Source organism: Ricinus communis, chromosome 1 (assembly GCF_019578655.1).
Source record: "Ricinus communis isolate WT05 ecotype wild-type chromosome 1, ASM1957865v1, whole genome shotgun sequence".
Classification (NCBI taxonomy): domain Eukaryota; kingdom Viridiplantae; phylum Streptophyta; class Magnoliopsida; order Malpighiales; family Euphorbiaceae; genus Ricinus; species Ricinus communis.
Window position 1 is genome coordinate 25,609,159 of NC_063256.1, and position 19,804 is coordinate 25,628,962.

A 19,804-nucleotide genomic window follows, 5' to 3' on the forward strand; every position below is an offset into this window, starting at 1 on the left:
ATATCGACTCACAAAAGAGGTTCTAATATTATAATTATATTTGTTGGATAGTAAGCTTGATTTAATTATGTACAATGAACCAATAATCGACGAAACGTGAGGTTCAAAGTACTAGGAGCCGAAGTATAAATGATTGGATCATGCATGAGATGCATATAATATGAGATATTTACTTATAAAATGTTAGTAACTCAATAATTGATGAAACATGAGGGATACTAAAATTTGGTAAGAAACCAATCACCCGCTAGAAATCTACCAACAAGGATTTTCGTTTCTCACTTGGAAGTGTGAGATTCACCAAGTTAGTGGGAGTCATCATTTTAATTTAAAGACCAAAATCAAAATGAAATTACATAATCAGTCACTAATAATCTACTATTCTTTGCAAAGTTAAAAGGGGCCCCCCTCAATGCACTTGCAAGCATATTTGATGCTAACCAGTTGATTGGACCAAATTTCATTGACTGGCTCAGGAATTTGGGAATAGTTCTCTATATGAATTCCTTAACGGTCAAGGAAGGTGAAGGATCTGGCAAAAAGTAGGATCCTTAAGAAGGATCAGATAGTTCTAAAAATTGGGAATGGAGCAAGTGTTGCTGCAATTGCCATAAGAACTACTTATGTTATTTTGTCTATGAGATGTAAATTAATATTAGAGAATTGCTTATATGTACCTAATGCATACAAAAACACCATTTCACTTTCTGCTTTAGTAGTTAAGAATTATGAATTCAAGTTTGCAAATGATGTTTGTCAAGTTCATTTTGGAAATGAATGTATTGCATATGGTACTTTAATTAATGGTCTCTATTATTTAAATTTGTATGTAAATAAAATTAAAATACATAATGTGAACATAAATGCCAAAGCAACCAAAGAACTAAACCTGAGATACTTATGGCATCTTAGATTAGGTCATATTGCAGAAGAAAGAATCATTAACTTGGCTAAAATGGGATTAGTAAATTCCATTAGTTCTAAACTATATCCGACATGTGAATCTTGTCTTCAAGGCAAAATGACAAGATCACCCTTTATAGGATAAGGGGAACAAGCCTTGAATGTTTTAGGATTGGTACATAGTTATATATGTGAAATTTTTAACATTATGGCACGTGGTGGTTACACTTACTTCATTACCTTTACTGATGATTTATCATGATATGGGTATTTGTAAATTATAAGATACAAGTCTAAATCCTCAAAGAATTTAAAGCTAAAGTGGAGAATCAGACAAGCCTAAATATTAAAGCCCTTTGATCTGATCGAGGTGGTGAATATTTGAGCAGTGAGTTTGATAAGTTCCTAAAGGAACATGGCATTGTTTCATAACTTACTCCCCTTGGAGCACCACAATTGAATGGTGTATCTGAAATGAGGAATCGCACCTTGTTAGACATGGTACGACCAATGATGAGCTTTAATGATTTACCCACTTCCTTATAGGGATATGCCTTCCTTACAACGTTATACCTTTTGAACAGAGCCCCTTCCAAGTTTGTTCCTAAAGTCTCCCCAAGGCAGCCTCAAACCCTGGCCCAACTCCACCCCGACGTCCATCTACCAATGCTCATGAATTAGGATCTGCTACGCTCTTGTGTAACTCATCAATATGACTATGCCATGTACAAGAGATTCAATTTCCATATGAGATATGTAATGGTAGGGAACCCAGTCTTAAACATGTTAAGATTTGGGGCTGTCCAGCTTTTGTGAAAAAGCTAAAAGTGGACAAATTGGAAGCTCGATATGTTAAAGGAAGATTTGTTGGATATCCTAAAGAATCAAAAGGACATTATTTCTATCTTTCTTTTGATATGACCATTGTTAATAGCAGAGATGCTCTCTTTCTTAAAAAATAGTTTATTCAAGATAATGGGAGCACAAGAAGATAGAACTCGATGAAGTGTCATCTGAACAATGAATCAGTCAAGGACCAATCAATGAACCAATGCCTATCAACCCTGTCATTACATTATCTCAAAGATCTAGTATAATTTCTCATCCACTAGAGAGATATGGCATGCTCCATGAGAATGTAAAAGAGTTATTCATTTATGGAGATGCAGATCATATAGATGATCCTAGTAGTTACGGACCAATATCAAATATTAATTCTAGTAAATGACATGAGGCAATAAGATCAGAAATGGATTCCATGTATAAGAATGAAGTCTGAGATCTTGTAGACCTTCGTGAAGGTATTATACCTATAGGGAATAAATGGGTTTATAAGAGAAAGATTGGTTCTGATGGGAAGTTTGAAACCTTCAAAGCTAGCCTAGTGGCGAAAGGGTATCGCCAAAGGCAAGGAATTGACTATGAGGAAACTTTATCGCCTGTAGCTATGTTTAAATCCATTAGGATTTTATTAGCCATTGCTGCACACTATGATTATGAGATTTGACAGATGGATGTCAAAATAGTCTTTCTTAATAGATACATTGAGGAGGACAAATATATGGACTAACCTAAGGATTTTGAATCCAAGGGTACTCATAATCAAGTATGCAAGCTCAAGAGACCCATTTATGGTCTTAAGCAAGCTTCATAGAGTTGGAACATCCGTTTTGATGATGCAATCAAATTGTTTAGTTTCATAAAAAATATGGATGAACCATGTGTGTACAAGAAGGTTAGTAGGAGTGCTATCACTTTTCTTGTACTTTATATAGATGATATATTGTCGTTAGAAAATGATATAGGGATGTTGACTTCCACAGAAGTATGGTTGTCAAAGATTCTCTTCATGAAAGACTTAGGTGAAGCAACCTATATTCTGGAAATTCATATCTACAGAGATAGATCGAAAAGGACTATAGACCTTTCCCAAGGTCTTTACTTAGATAAGGTGTTGAAGAAATTCAACATGCTTAATTCTAAGAGAAGATTGTTACCTTTTAAGCATGATATTCATCTTTCAAAGAACATGTCTCCAAAGACATCTAGTGAAAGAAAACAAATGGCTAGGATTCTATATGCTTCAGCAATTTAAAGTTTAATGTATGTTATAATGTGTACTAGGCCAGACATTGCTTATGTTATCAGTATGATTAGCAGGTTTCAGTCTAACCCAGGCGAGGAGCACTGGGCAGCAATCAGGAATATCTTTAAGTACTTGCGAAGGACTAAAAATGTATTCTTGACATATGGTGGAGGATAATTGAATTTACATGGTTATACGGATTCTAATTTTCAATCAGATGTGGATGATAGAAAGTTTATCTTAAGATTTGTATTTATATGTAATAGAGGAGCAGTAAGTTGGAAAAATTCCAAACATGATACTACTACAGACTCCATTACAAGGCCGAGAACAGATGCAGCAAAGGAAACGGTTTGAATTAAAAAGTTCATGATAGAACTTGAAGTGGTTCCAACCATCGAGTTAGTAGTACCTCTCTTTTATGACAACAATAGGGCTGTTACACAAGCCAAGGAACTTAGGTATCATCAGAAATCTAAATATATCAAAAGATACTTTTATCATACGTGAAATCATTGGTGGAGGCGACATAGTCATGCAAAGAATAGAATAAGATCATAATGTAGTTAATCCCTTTACCAAAACTATGATGCAAATATAGTTAGAATGCCATCTTATGAAGATGCTGTCCTGATTGGCTTTAGTACAAGTAGGAGATTGTTAGATGTAGGTCCTAAAATCCAATTGGACTTTTGCTTTTTAGTTCATACATTGTGATATTGTTATGTAATGAATATCATTTTATTAATGGTTCAAGAGTTGAGAATATGAGTGACAGATGATCTTTAGAATAAATATTATAAAATAGTCCTTCGTTGTAGGATTAAATATTGGGAATCTTTAATCTGAAAGACCAACATAATGTGTTTAACTTTATGATTAGTATAAGATACTAATACATATAGGATGGTGAGTCTCATGCCATTTAGTATAAGTTACTAAGTTAATCATTATGGGTCACTTGTAAGATGAGTGGACTGAACATGACTTGAAGAAATAATGAATCACATAAATGATTTACTTATGTCACTGATTCATTATTAAGTTATGATGGTGTAACTAATCCTCAGACTTGAGTTGACAGAATTGTCTCATAAATATGTAATTGGAATTTGGTTATGCTTTAGGTATCCGTTCATACCTAGAATGGGTACTTCCAGATAGTAGCTCCAATTACATATGCATGGAGGCAGGTGTTCATCAACAGGGAATCCATTACGTTAAGCAAACAAGAAGAATATCCTATGTGATTTGATAATATCTTGACTAAAAAAATTTTGGCTGAGGTAATTATAATTAATGGAAAAAGGGTTTTCGCATTAACCATATTAATCATATTTAATCGAGATGTATTCTGGATTTGGTCATAGAATCAAGTTAGTGGATTTGACTATTTTATGATCCTACTTGTTCAGGATATTGTTCAATGGAAGGATTTAATTACACGGTAATCATAAATAAAAGATTCATGGATGATCAATGCCTTTACTTTTAATTGGATAATTATAATATGTTGCTAGACCTTACGTATAAGTTATGGGAACGATTGAGGGACAAATATTTAATTGTTTCCTTAGTTGATTAAAGTATTTTAATTAATATTAAAGAGTTTAATATTAAATTTTCATTGCCGATTAATAATGAACCTAGAAAGTCACACACGTTAAGATTACCTCAAGCACGGCGATGGACTTGACTTGTACCTCGAGTAAGAACACTAGCATCTTTGAAGGTTAAAGTCCGTAAATGTCCAACGAATGATAATATATAATATATAAGTATTATTTATTGAAGGAGCTTGACACATGTCATTATAAAAGAGTTTGTAATGACATGTATTTGTACAGTAGCTTGACCCGTGTCATCACAGAAGGATTTTATGATGAGACATATTAAGAAAGTAACTTGACACATGTCATCATAAAAGGATTTATGATGACATGTATGGAAATAGCATCTAGACATATGTCATCACAAAAAGAGTTTTATGATGACATGTGTTAGGAAAGTAGCTTGACACATGTCATCACCAAAAGAGTTTTATGATGACATGTGTCAAGAAAGCAGCCTGACACGTGTCATCACAAAAGAGGTTTATGATGATATTTGTCAATATAGCTTGACACATCTCATCACAAAAGAGTTTGTAATGGTATATATTTGTACAGTAGTTTGACACTTGTCATCACAGAAGGGTTTTATGATGAGACGTGTTAAGAAAGTAGCTTGACACATGTCATCACAAAATGGTTTTATAATGACATGTGGAGAAAGTATCTACACACGTGTCATCACAAAAAGGATTTTATGATGATATGTGTTAGGAAGTAGCGTGACACATGTCATTACCAAAAGAGTTTTATGATGATATTTGTCAAGAAAGCAACCTGATACGTGGTGTCAGTATAACTTGACATGTGTCATCACAAAAGAGTTTTATGATGATATGTATTGATATAGCTGGACATGTGTCATCGCAAAAGAGTTTTATGATGATATGTGTCGATATAGCTTGACACGTGTCATCACAAAAGAGTTTTATGATGACATGTATCAATACTGCTTGACACATATCATCACAAAAGAGTTTTATAATGGCATGTGTTTGTATAACTGTGTTGAGGATTATGAATCCTTAACACTATATAAGAGAGTTTCTTCCTCTTATTATCATGAGAAGAAGAGAGATAATCAACATACTTACTATCATAACAAGGTTATCATAGTAGAAAACTTGAGAGAGGAGAATGAGTTTCCTCATCTTCAAGAATTGAATAGCTTTACTTGAGGTTGGTTGTGTGAGATCTAGAGGATTTGCAATTGCAAATCTCTATTTGATTCTCTAACAGAAACATCATCAACAATCAAGAATTGAATTCTACTCTTCAAAAGTTATAGTCTTTTTGTTTATGTTCTTCACGTTCATAAAAGAAAAATTATTTTCTTTTTCAACTTAAATCCTCAATTTCAACTTGTAACCTTAATTTTCATGAGATGTGAAATGTTAGAGCTTTTGATGTGCCACTGTATGTGTTTTTCTAACATTATATTGAGCAATTTATTAACTTTATGTCTTTCTATTAATATAGATTGTCAGCAAAATTTATATGTAATTTATAATTATCTTTATAAAGTAAAATTATATAATGAATTTCATAGCTATTATAAAAGTTTATACCAAATAAAAATAATGTATATTAAAATATGATTTGGTTTTTATATCTGAGGGATAAAAATAACTAATTATTTCATATAATTAAAAAATTTAACATCTAATTATATTATAAAATTATTAATATTAAGATATTACCAATTATTAAAAATTATAAAGTATTATAAACTCGTGATATATTAGTAGAAAAATATTAAACATTCTGTCTTGATTTATCTTGATTTTTGCTCATATAATGCAATATATAATGTTTTCACAAAATTACTTTGTCAACAAAAAAATAACCTTAAAATATCAAGACTAATTTATAAATACTATATCAAATGAATATAAAAATATTATATATCATATTAAATAAATAAAAATTATAATAAATTAAGAAAGTTACATATCATTCCTGATATTAGAATGACCCATAATTTAAACACATAACAATATTTATATTAGATGCGTATCAGAAGAGTTTGTCTAAATATTAACTCAAGTTTTATATATTTTTATACATATATATGTGCCCCACATGCTCCTTTCTATCTACTCCTCATTTTCTATTGTGTGTATGTTGCACATGATATATAGTGACGTCTTGGATTTTTGCTTTTCTTTTTAATTGGGAAAAATCATTTTTGCAAGAAAAACAAATAGAGTGGTGGAACATGTGGAACAAAACAACCAATACAAAAATTAATTATATTAACTTTAATTAATAATTATAATATAATAAGTATATTTTGGTGCATTAGGTAAAATTGATCCTCCACAACTATTAAAAATATAATTTATTTATCATTTACCGATTATCATCCAAATATCATTTTCTTATCTTCTTGCAAACTAAGTTTGTATCCTCATTCCATTCCTTGAAATTTGCAACTAAACTGCAATTATATTATTATTCATATTAATAGAGAATATTTAAGATAATACAAAATGTGTATTAATATGAAGGTTAAAAATTAGCTTTAAAGCACAAATATCAAAGATTTGAACATCACAACATATTCTCCTTTAGACAGAATATGCGCATCAATATCTTTCATATGAAGCTGACAGATGAGAATATTCTAGTTTTTGGAAAACTGTCCCCTTTAGACCCATAAACTCTCTAGACTAAAATATCTCTAAACACATAATGCTTCTCGCACATAATTTTCAATTTAATACATATAGTAAGTTTCTTTGAGCAGGCTGTTATATATAATAAGTTAAAAATTATTCACAAAAGTTAGAATAATTTTATAAATCTTAATGAATACCCATTTTGATAGTACTATTCATATTGACCTATAAAAGTATTTTAATTAGAGATTTATTTAAATCCCATATATATATATATATACAAACTTATTTAATACGTTTACAAAGACACAAGCTTAAACAAAATTATATATATTAATAATAAATACATGTCCAGAGCACCATTTTATAGACACTATGGCATAAAATAACAAATAGCCATTTTATAGACACCATTTTATATAAAAAATTGCACGTTTATGATTTAAAAGTTTATAAAACAAATAGCCGTCAAAATGTAAAAGATAAAAAAATAATCATACACTTTTCAATGTATTATATAACTTGTTCTAAATGTAGTAAGAGGAGGTTTTAATTCTCTTCAAAATTGTCAACAAACATAACTTTGACAATCTAACATTAATTTCTGGATAATCAATGTTTTGCGTGCATTTTTTTAAGTCAAACAAAGATTTTCTATTCACCGGGATGAAAATTTTGTGAGGCACGCTTTGAAAGCCACCCAATAGGAGGACGGTAAAAAGGTGATGCAAGATTGGGGAAGTTACGACAGGTGCAATTATACTAATGTTAATGCTGTGGATTCCTTCAAAAGTCTAAAGGTAAATGTGCTTGGATGAAGATAATATTAAGATTGGTGATTTTTGGGAAGTTTTTGTGTTATTTTTTATTTTTTAATTTTCTTAATTTCTCTCATATAAGTCGGTTTTTTGTATGTTTAGAGACAAAGGAGAAAAATATCGAATAGGAGACGACAGGGAGGCTACGAAGTGATGATAAACTAAGACTGAGTAACATATGACAAATACGATCAACAGAATTAATGCATTGGAATCTATCAAAACTCTAAAGTTAAACGTGCTAGGATGAGAGTAATACTAAGATGTAAAATCTCGGTATTGCATCTCTCATTTTTTAAATTGATATCATGCAACTTGTTTTTTTTTATATTTATAGAAATGTGAGAAGGAAATTTCGCGAGGTACGCTTTATCCCAGAAGGATTAAAAGAGTCGACTAGGAAGGTAACAAGGGGGCAACGAAGTAGTGATATACCATGACTAGGCAGGATATTATTGGCGTGATTATACTAGTACTATTGCACTGGATTCAATTAGAATTTTAAAGTTAAATGTATTTAGACGAAAGCAGAACTAAGATATATGTGACTTTTTTTAGAAGTTCTCTTGTTCCACCCATCATATCGTGCTACGGGACGGAAATTCTGCGAGGCACGCTATAAGACCCTGTAATTTAAAAAAAAAATTGTTTCAAATAATTCTGAGGGTATGTTAGTAATTAATATTTTAATATCAAATATAAACATTAATAAGTACTTAATTAATCAATTATCAAGTGTAAAATTAAATTCTCTACCTTATTATTTTTACAAATAAATATATTTTCTTGATTGATGACTTCAAAATGGGTATGAATATATGTGTGTATATATATGTGTGTGTAATGGAGGGAGAAAATGGGCACATAATAAGGTTGGGGGACTTTTCTGTAACTAGGCTTGATTAGAGGGATTAAAGGAGCAATTTTTCCTTAAGAAAAAATCCAAATCAGCCCTCCCCCTCTCTTCTTCTTCCCTGCATATACCCACCTCCATCACCTGTCACCACCATTTCCAACCATAACCACCACCCACACCTCCAACCAACCACCAAAACTTCCATCCCCTCCCTCTCTTCTCACCGGCGATCCATTTCCCTCTATTTTCTTGCTAGAAACTTGTTGAAGGAAGGGAGAAAGAGGAGGCCACCTATTGCCACCGTCGATTCAGCCCCTTGCCGGCCTTATTTCGCCAAACCTACACCAGCATTGGACTCCCCATCATTAAAAACTTCAAGACCAGCCCTCCCCATCATTTTTCTCTCGCTAGCAAACTTATATTAGCCTCATCAGAGCTGAAACTTTCCGGCCTTGATTTGATGAGTTTTAGGCGGTGGTTCTTGCATTTCTGGACTCCACACTTCACAAGCTTCGCATAGATATCTTTGGAACCAATTTCCTACACCATTTGTGATATTGGCTATCTGACCCCGATATTTTTGGGACGCGCGTGTTAATGGTTATTCGTCTCGGTATAAATCTTTTGGACTCGAAAAATTTAAATCAATATTGTTGGTAATTATTAGATTACTAATTTTAAAATTATTGATGTAATCAATGTTATTAATTTTATTAATTAATAACTAGTTGAATGTATATTATTGTGGATGATTTTAATGAATTAATTATTAATTGATAACTGTAGTAGATAATTGATTGCGAGTAATTTTGATTAATTTTTGAAAGTTGTTTGTAAATTAATTGTGGACTTTGAAAATTAACTCGATTAATTTATTATTATTTATTGTATTGCGATGTGTTGTTGAGTCAAAAAAATATTATAGATGTGGGTGAGTCGACACTTGCTAAAAAGAGTAATAATTATTAGAAGTATTTTTAGCAGGTTTTAGACCCGTTCTATAGGGGTAAACGTCTGTACTTTAGGGGAGGTTATGCCGAATTTTTCAGTAGAATTTTCCGATCGGGAATAGTCAAGATTTCTAGGAGCCTAGATATAAAATTGATTATGAAATACTTTATTAATTAAATTATTTCTGAAAATAGATAATTCAATGGTTCAACTAATTTCATCGAAGGCATAGGAGCAGCTAGAGGGTTCAGTAAAACTGTGAGTTAAAATTATATAATCAACCATATTTATGTCATATCATTATTAAAATTCAATGTTATTTAATTAGTAATATTATTGCTGCTATCACTATTAGTATTAGTATTATTATCTTTATTATCATTATCATCACAATAATAATAATAATAATAATAATAAATAATAATAATAATAATTATTATTATTATTATTATTATTATTGTTGTTGTTATTATCATCAACTTAGTTGTCGATATCATTACCATTACTTTTATTATTATTACTATTATTTTGATTACTGCATTTTCAATTACTATGTCTGTTTTAACCAATGCTATTAAATCTAACACTTAATATTAGATTGAATAATGTCATGGTTACCTTTGTGATTTATCACTAAATTTATTATTGATGCTATAATTTTAATATTATTCGGGATGAGGAAGGCAGTAGAACATGTTGCATGATGGTTTGTATTAGGACCGCGTGCACATTGGTGTAAATCATAGACAAGTGATAAAAGTATATATATATGATATACTCTGATCGAGCACAACTCTCTGGGCTTACGGGATTCAAAATTGCCAAAGAAAAGGTTCATGTTCGAGCATAGCTCTTTAGGCGCCGACTGAATTAGAAATTAAGTGACCAGACTGGACTTAAGGACTCTAGTCGAGCTTTGCTTTCTTTACACCAGTCTTATTGGAAATAAAAGAGCCTATTGGGTGATAGAATTGGAGTCTAGGATTCTGCTATTGTTCTCGTCATGCTTCTATAAAAATTGAATTTTAAAAATAAATGGCATGACGCGTGATTTATTATTTATATAATTATTTATATATATTTAAATAATTATTCTATTACAGTGTTGCATTTATATTTTTGGATTATGTGATTTTAACTTACTCTCGAGACTAACAGTCTCAAATTTAATTTTTCAAGTAACAGTTAGGACTTCCTGCAGCTCCTCTATTTTGCCATCCTGATTTTCTATCCTTTAGGCTTAGCATAATTTCTAAATATTTAAAATTCTAGATACTCCGCAATACTTTTATAATTCTGATTTAGCATGTTATACCCTTTAATGTCGTATTAACTAGTATATTAACAAACTGATATAATTTATGGATATATGAAGTGGTCTCTGATAAATATTATTAAGTAAAATATTGGCATGTTGGGCATGAATATGTTTACTTATGTTATTGATTAGTCATGCTTGCTATGGGTCTTGGTGGTTGTATACCTACCATTCCTTAGCACCGGTCACGGGCCTACAGATCGAATCGTAACAAAGTTGGTATCAAAGCCTAGATTTAGATTTTCTTCGACCTATGTTAGCTTCTTTGCTATTATGAAGTTAAGTTTGAGTTTGTCTTTGCATGTTTTCGTTGATTCTAGTATCTACATTGTATGTTAGAGAGTCGATTGTTGTTTTGATCTTTTGCTTGTTTATTTTCAGTTTTTGCTATGCCGATGACTAGAGCAGCAGCAACGGCCTAACAGGCCCAGGATGAGGTCTCTACCCAATCGACCCCGCCAACGACAGTTCGTGATACTAGGAGGCGAGGTAGGCCTTAAGCTGCATCCCAACAGTATCGGGTTGAGGCTCAAGAGGCACCCAGTGTTGATGGAGTCCCAATGATGCTTTTGTGGCTGATATAACTATGGTGCAGCGGGCTTTAGAGTAGCTTTTGGTTTATCAGTAGCAACAGGCTGCTCAGGGTTCAAGAAGCAGTGGAAGTAGGTTTGGTACTAGAGATCTGGACGAGGTTCTTATACTGAGTATACTAAGCTGAGGCTGATGGAGTTTGATAGGGTATTAGGGGACCCTTTGGATTTTCTAGATGAGGTTGAGAAGACAACATCAGATTTACGGTGTTTAGATAAGAAGAATATCGAGATGGCAGGTTTTTTTCTAAAATGGATAGCTTCTCAATGGTTCAGGGATTACATTCATCCCTTTTAGATGCTATAACTTAGAGGCAGTTCAAAGACATTTAAGGAGTTAATTAATTTCTTGATAACCTCGACATAATTTAATCGACCAATTAAATTCTCCAAATATAATAAATTACTCAATTAACCCTAATTTCTCAATTGAGTCATCACCATAATTGACAATTTAATAATAATCACTCACGAAATTGATAAATTGGCTAATGTAACTTCTCAATTAAAATATACTAATGATAAATTCCAATTTCTAATTAATTTATAATTAATCTCTATTAAGTCTCCAGTTATCAATTAATCCTAATTTAATGATTATTATCTAATTACTAACTAAATATTAGCAAAATAAATAAATAAATAACCAAGTTGGGGTTCAAATTTTTCATATCGAGCCGAAGAAAAAACACTAATATCACACGAGAGTTCGAAAACACAAGTTAGAATTACTGCCCGATGGCATACACCGGAATGACAATGAATGGAAAGGGAAAGTACATCGCTAAGAGAGAAAGTCGATATAAGGGCCAATATTTACCTATGGTGAAAATTGTTGTTAGGTAGCTGAGAAGTTAAGGAAAATTGCGTTATAGATCTAATATATATATATATATATATATATATTTATATATATATATATATATATATATATATATTTATATATATATATATATATATATATATATATATAATAATAATTAAAACTCTATGAGTAGAATAGTAATTTGATATTGTAAGTGTCTAATTAAAAAATAAATCTTTATTTTAAATACACAGGTCTCCAAAATATATTTTACAATCTTAAAACTGTTGTAATTATATATTTTTATCAATTAAATTAAATTAAATTGGATTGGGATAAAAAAAAATACCATACAATGAAATAAAATAAAATAATTTAAGAAAGAGACAATAATTTAAATTAAATTCATGAATGGAAATAAAAATAACATGTCCAATTGTATCTTGAAGTATTTATTAAGCCAAAAAATGTTAAATTGCTGAAATATCTCTAGAAAACAGTAAATAAATGAAATAAATATTCTGAGTATTATAAGGAATCCGACAAAAAAGTACAAGCTCAACATATCCATTCTAACACATAACCATAGTTCAAAGCATCTCCATAAACTCTAACCACATTCCTTGTTTTTAACTCAATACAAGTCCACCCAACACAACCATTGTTAAATGTATGTAGAGTTATATGTTAAAAAAATATTATTTATTGAGATCATAAGAGTTACATACCTTGACCATTAAATTAAAATTGAATCGAAATAATAAGTGGATAAAAGAAAAAGGCACTGTACCTTCCTCTCTAAAAACAGGACCTAAAAGCTCATTTCTGAGGGTATTGTCGCCTCCATGGTTGGTAGTAGCCTCCACGTCTCTTTTCTATATTTGTTTCTTCTTTTTATTAATAAAAGAGTTTAATTTCTTAGATCTATGATATTTAGATCATTGATCTTAAGATTTTACTCTTTTATATTCTGATTCAATTATTTTATTGTAAATTTTTAGTTTATTCTCTCTAGAAAAGGTATTAGTATCTCCCATATTAAAGTTTTTTTTTATCCATCTTTTGTATGAGGAGGATTTTTTTAGAATTAACACCATGTATATGGTTCATACATGAAAAGAAGAATTCTTGTGTTATTGAGGGAGTCTTTTGAGTCTGTTTGATTTTTTTTATTATGTTTATATCTTAGTCTCAAATTTACTATTGAACTGGTGGGTAAAATTGAAAATATCATAACACTCCATTTACACCAAAAGTGAAGCTTTGGAGGGCGATGTCCAAAACACACCGTGATCGTGAAGGCCATCATTAGCATAGCTACTGGTTATTGATATAATCATTGATGCAGTTAAAGATTTCTAGTCTAGGATTTCATTAAGCTTAGAGAAGACAATGTAATTTGAGCTTGGTTTTAATTGGGTTTTAGCTTTTCCCTGTATTTGGGCTCTTAATGAAATGATTCTCATTTCTCTTGATAAAATAAAAATACCTTAGTCGTTAAGTATATTGTAAATCCCTTATTTATTGCCTTTAAATTGATGGAGATAACTAGTACTCAATTGCAACTTAACTCAAAACCACATAAATAGATTCAAAAGAAGCAATTAGGGTTACAATTTTCAATTATTTTTATAGTTAGGAAATTCAACAACCAATATTGATCTTTTTGTATATTTAGAGATTTTTTCATAATGATATAAAACGGTAATGATATGTTCATAATTAGAGATTTTGAGTTATATCTTTACTAATCCACATTATTGGTTATTGATTAGGCATGACGTACCATATTTTATAATATATTTATGTTAGGTCAACTATTTAATGTCGTAACATAGATTTACCTTTATATACTAATATTGGAAATCACAAGATAGTCCCTTATACCAAATAATTCCATTATTCTCTATATATAAAAGGATCAAACCACAAGGCAGTTTTATAAACCTTTTTAAATCTAATATGCTCATTAATTTACAAAAATAGCAAAGAGAATTTAAAAAAAAGAAAAGAAATAGATGGTTAAGACAATGAGAGAAATATGATACACAAAAGAAAGTAAAAAAAAAAAGTATTTGCACAAAAAGATAAAGAATGCAAAGAAAAAGATTAAAAAGAAAAATGCTCTGGCTCACTCAAATATATTTAATATGATATTCTATACTATATCAAGAATGAAATGTTTATTACTGACCTATTTTATAAGTTGAGGTGTTTGAGAGTAATTTCTTTTTGTTTTCTCTCTTTTTTTTTTAAATTTTCATACATAAATTATAGAATTATTTACAAATTTAGGCGCCCCAAGCTATATTGTGTTTAATATAACTACTCCTTAGTTATATGTTGACTATATGAGTCAATATCTTTTTTTTTCATATCTATATATAAACAATAAAAGAAGAAATACTATGAACATTGTTTCTAAATCAATTGCAACAAATAAGTTCACTTTTTTATCCTTTGTTTGGCAGGGAGAAGTCTACAAAATCCACATTGCATGGATACACTTTTTTGTCATTTATCAAAATGCATTCACACAAATAATTTCAGCATAAGATTTACCTTTTCACCCCTCGCTTACCTTGAAAACACATTTCAAAAAACTGCGTTCACACTCATTAGTTGAAAAATTACTCATTTGCACTTATATCATGCAAATTGAAGCTACGAAATGGTGCGCATTAAAGGATGCAATGTCTTCTACACCCCAAACACATAATGGTACTAACACATGTGGACCCTTTCTCAACAAATATTCTTTTACCCCTATACCCTCCATTTAAAAGAATGAAATGCTTAATATTCTAAGTGCATATATGATATTTCCTAAAGAAGTAGTGCAAAGATCCAAAACCATACCCACGTCCCACTTGCTACCAAAATTACGGGTGCAAACGAGCCGAGCCGAGCCGAGCTGAGCCGAACTTTTCAATGTTCAGGCTCAATTTGCAAAGATTTAACTGAGCTCGAGCTTGATAATTTTTAATGTTTCAGAGCTCGAGCTCAACTCGTTGTAATTTTGATATGCTTGAGCTTAGTTCGAGCTCGGCTCGTAATTGGCTCGATAGTATATATAAACAAGTCAAACTCAAGCTCGGCTCGTTATTAGCTTGGTATTTATATAAACAAGCTTAGCTCGGGCTCGACTCGATTTCAAGCTCGTTAAGTAAGCTCGTTAAGCAAGCTCGTTAAACAAGCTCGATTTCAAACTCGTTAAACAAGCTCGATTGTATCAAATATGTAGCTGTAAATTTTCAATTATAAATTATACATAAAAATAAAATATGCATATAAATTCAAAAACTAAAATATTTAAATCATGTTCTTGATAAAAAAAGAGTTCAACAAACTCCACAGAATTCTATCTCAAACTCATTCCAAATTCATTTATAATTCGATAAGGACTAGGGGTGCAAACGAGTCGAGCCTACCTTCATAAGTTTCATATTAAGCATATTGCAAAATATTTAGTCATGTTAATTTATAATAGTCTTACTATAGTACTTTTTCTTTATCAGTTAGACTATAACACTTTTTATATTAATATATAAAGTTCTTACTCTATTTACAAGCTTGACATTAAGCATATTGTAAAATCATTTATTAATGCTTCGTTAATTTATAAATGTATAGATTATAATTTTAAAATATCTTTAAGCATTTTTATAATATATGTTTGTTTATTCAATACTAAAACTACTAAGTTTTATAGTAATATATGCTTGTTTATTCAACATTAAAACTGCGTAATAGTTTATGTTGATTTAAATTAACTATATTATACACAAAACTAAAATATTATTTTCATACATAGTTTTTATTTTATATTATACTTAAATTAATTTATGACAGAAAGATAAATTGGTAAGACATTAATAATAATTAAATATGCATAATTAAATGCCAACTTAATTAACAATGTTATTAAACTAGCACTTGCTTATGTGACACTAAAATTATTTAATTAAAATATTTATAATTAAAACCTAATTTATTGGTATATATTGTTACTTTAATATAATAAAAATTGAGTTCTTATGATTTTTTTTTTATTTATTTTCTAATTAAAATATATGAGTTATTTATTTATTTATTGAGCTAATACACAAGCTAGCTCGTAAGCTCTTTAATAAGCCAACTCGCGAGCTCATTAAAAGAGCTAGCTCGCGAGCTCCTTAACGAGCCAGTTTCCGAGCTCAGACGAGGCAAGCACTATTAAGCTCGAGCTCGGCTCATTTGCAGCCCTAACCAAAATCGCATATTGAGACGTGGATAAAGAAAGTAAATGAGAGTGAAACTGGAACGAAAAAAATGAATTTGTAATTTCTCTATTCTATTTAGCCACCTTCTTAAAGAGGATATATAATGAAATGACTGTCATTTTTATCTTTTTATCATGTGTCATTGATAAAGATTTAAATGAAAAGTCATTAAAATCTTGTAAAATGTAAATTAAGTCATAAAAAGTAATTATTTGGAATTTATTATGAATTAGATTGATATTTTAGTTTTAAAATATTAATGAATAATTGAATTAAAAAAATAATGAAAATACTTAATTTTTATATGTGTTATATATATATATATATAAAAAAATAACATAAATAAATAATATTTTTATTTAATATTTAGCTATATTTTGTGTAAATTTTTATTAAAATGTTTATATGATAATAATAATAATAATGAATATAAAAAAATAAATTAACAATCGAATCAACCGCTAAAAATGAGTCAGATACTTAATCGGTATAAAAGTTTAAATTTATAAAATTGCTAAATGTGTTTGCTAAACGGACCACAAATACTTTCATTTTGGTTGGAAGCTTTTTATATTTTTATTTTTGTTTTGTTTATAAAAGTAAAACTTAAATTATTATAAAAAGAATAAGTCTATTAAATTATGAGAGCATTAAAATTAATTAATTTATATTTTAAATAAAATTATACTATATTTATAATTAATTTTATTTTATATAATATAATGTTTTAAAAACTTTTTACAATGATGTTTTATTATCGCAAGTCACAAAGTATGATGATTAAGCTTACATGGATTTAAATATATAAATTTTTAAACAAAATAACAATTTAATTTTACAAGCAATAAAAACATTTACAATAATTATAAAATTTATTAATTTTTCCAGCTTGCTCGGAGTGAAACATTTTTTTCATTTTATGTATTATCCTCATTTTGCTGTGTAATTAGATACGTAATAATTATTAAAAAATATATATATACCTTTCAAACAATATATATAACAAATGCTTGAAATCCTCTCCTATTATTAATATATTATATATTTTAATTATATTTATAATTTATATAATATTAGATTTTGCTTGCAGCATCACGCGGGTAATTTATCTAATATGAATATATAAGAAAATCCATTAGATAGTTTATCAGAAGAAAATATTACACTGAAATCACTCGATTAAGGAATTACATATAATTATTAATTAATTTTCTCAATTTCTAATATCCTCGTTTCTTCTTTGAGATATTAAATTATTCATTTTTAATAGGTTGAAATGGAGTTTTCTCTGATTAAACATTTCTCATTGCATTCGAACTTTAGAAAAAAAAAAAAGTTATTTACAAACAATATAGCTGATCAAATGATTAAAAAAAGAAGAAGAATTGGCTGATAATCCTACATTCATCCTAATATTTAATTAACCTATATAACCCCAATAAGTTATAAAATTGCTGTCTCTCACTCTCTGTTCAAAACCAAATGGAATAAATACCTATTCTCTATCCCTTTTATTCTATCTTATCATAAATGTTTCAGACAAATATAATCTAAAGATAAAAACAATAAAGTAAGACATAAAGGTTAATAACAACAAATCATATTTCCTTTTCAATTTTGGTACGCATAATTTTTCTTTTCAAGATTCTAAAATTAAGAAATTACTATTGAAATGGGAGAAGTCATAATGAAAGACATGTTATGTATTAAAGCACTGCTACTTTCTCTCTTAATTATAAACAATTTTCTTTTTAATTTTGTTTTAAAATGTCATTTCGTTGATAGAAAACTTCTGAAAAGTACTAGAACTAATTTGATTGTTATTAAAAAATAATCTTTGAGCAGGTTATTGTTATTTAGAGGTTTAAATTGTGAAGTATAATTAATCAAATGGTGGAAATTTTGGCACTCTTCAAAAGGAATTTTTTGTTTTAAATTACCATTTGAGACCTCTCAAGTGTTATATTAAAAGCAATTTAGACAAAAATATAATTTCTTCAAGTAAACAACGGCATTTTTGAGATGTGTGATTGATAATAATAATTTTTTATTTTTATATTTTCAAAACTTTTTACTTTCATTGCACCTTTTTTTTCTGGCAAATCTAACTTTTCCTTATAAAAATTATGAATTTCTATTCATTGAAAAATATGAATATAATTGGATCAATGAATTTGTGCTCATGCGAATAATAACAATTTATGCTCATTCTTTTAATTTTGCTGCTTAAGCTTTTCTAATTTGCAACCAACCGATTGGTGCACTCTATTTAGTAGCCACGAATTTACTCTTTAAATTTTAAATAGTTCCAAAAAAAAAAAAACAGTAAATTTTTTTTCTGATTGATGTTTTAGGTCTATTAAACTTTACGAATATATCCATAAAATAAGATTTTTAATATTTCATAAAGAATATCATCACAAATTTCACAAAAATAATTAAAAACTTCATAAAATAAGTTTAAGTAATTTTAATAATTAGCAAAAATACATCTAAAGGTATATATTTATTGAATCAAAATATAATAAAATAAAACAAAAACAAATAGATAAAATAAAAATAAGAAATTTAATGAACAATAAAATAAAATAGAGAATTGGTTAACAAAAGAAATACTTTTTATCAAATGAAGATAGATGATATGGTAAAGTTCTTTACAGTGGAATTCTAGCTAATTTAATAAAAATGTAAATGAAAGCATTAGAGACTTTAAGTTTATTTATTACTCGAATGTACTACATCCAATGGTTGGAAGAGTAATAAATTATAAAAATTTAAAATATTTTATTTTTTTATTATCTAAGTATAAAATATTTAATATTTACACGAAGTTTGATATTAAATATATATTTCGATTTGTGTTAGATATTAAATTTGAATTTCTTTTCTCTTAGTTGTAATTTATAAAATATTAATCATTTATTTAACAATCTGAGGCATTATACTAAAATTAGCCAATTCATTCTTTTCAAGAATATCAACAA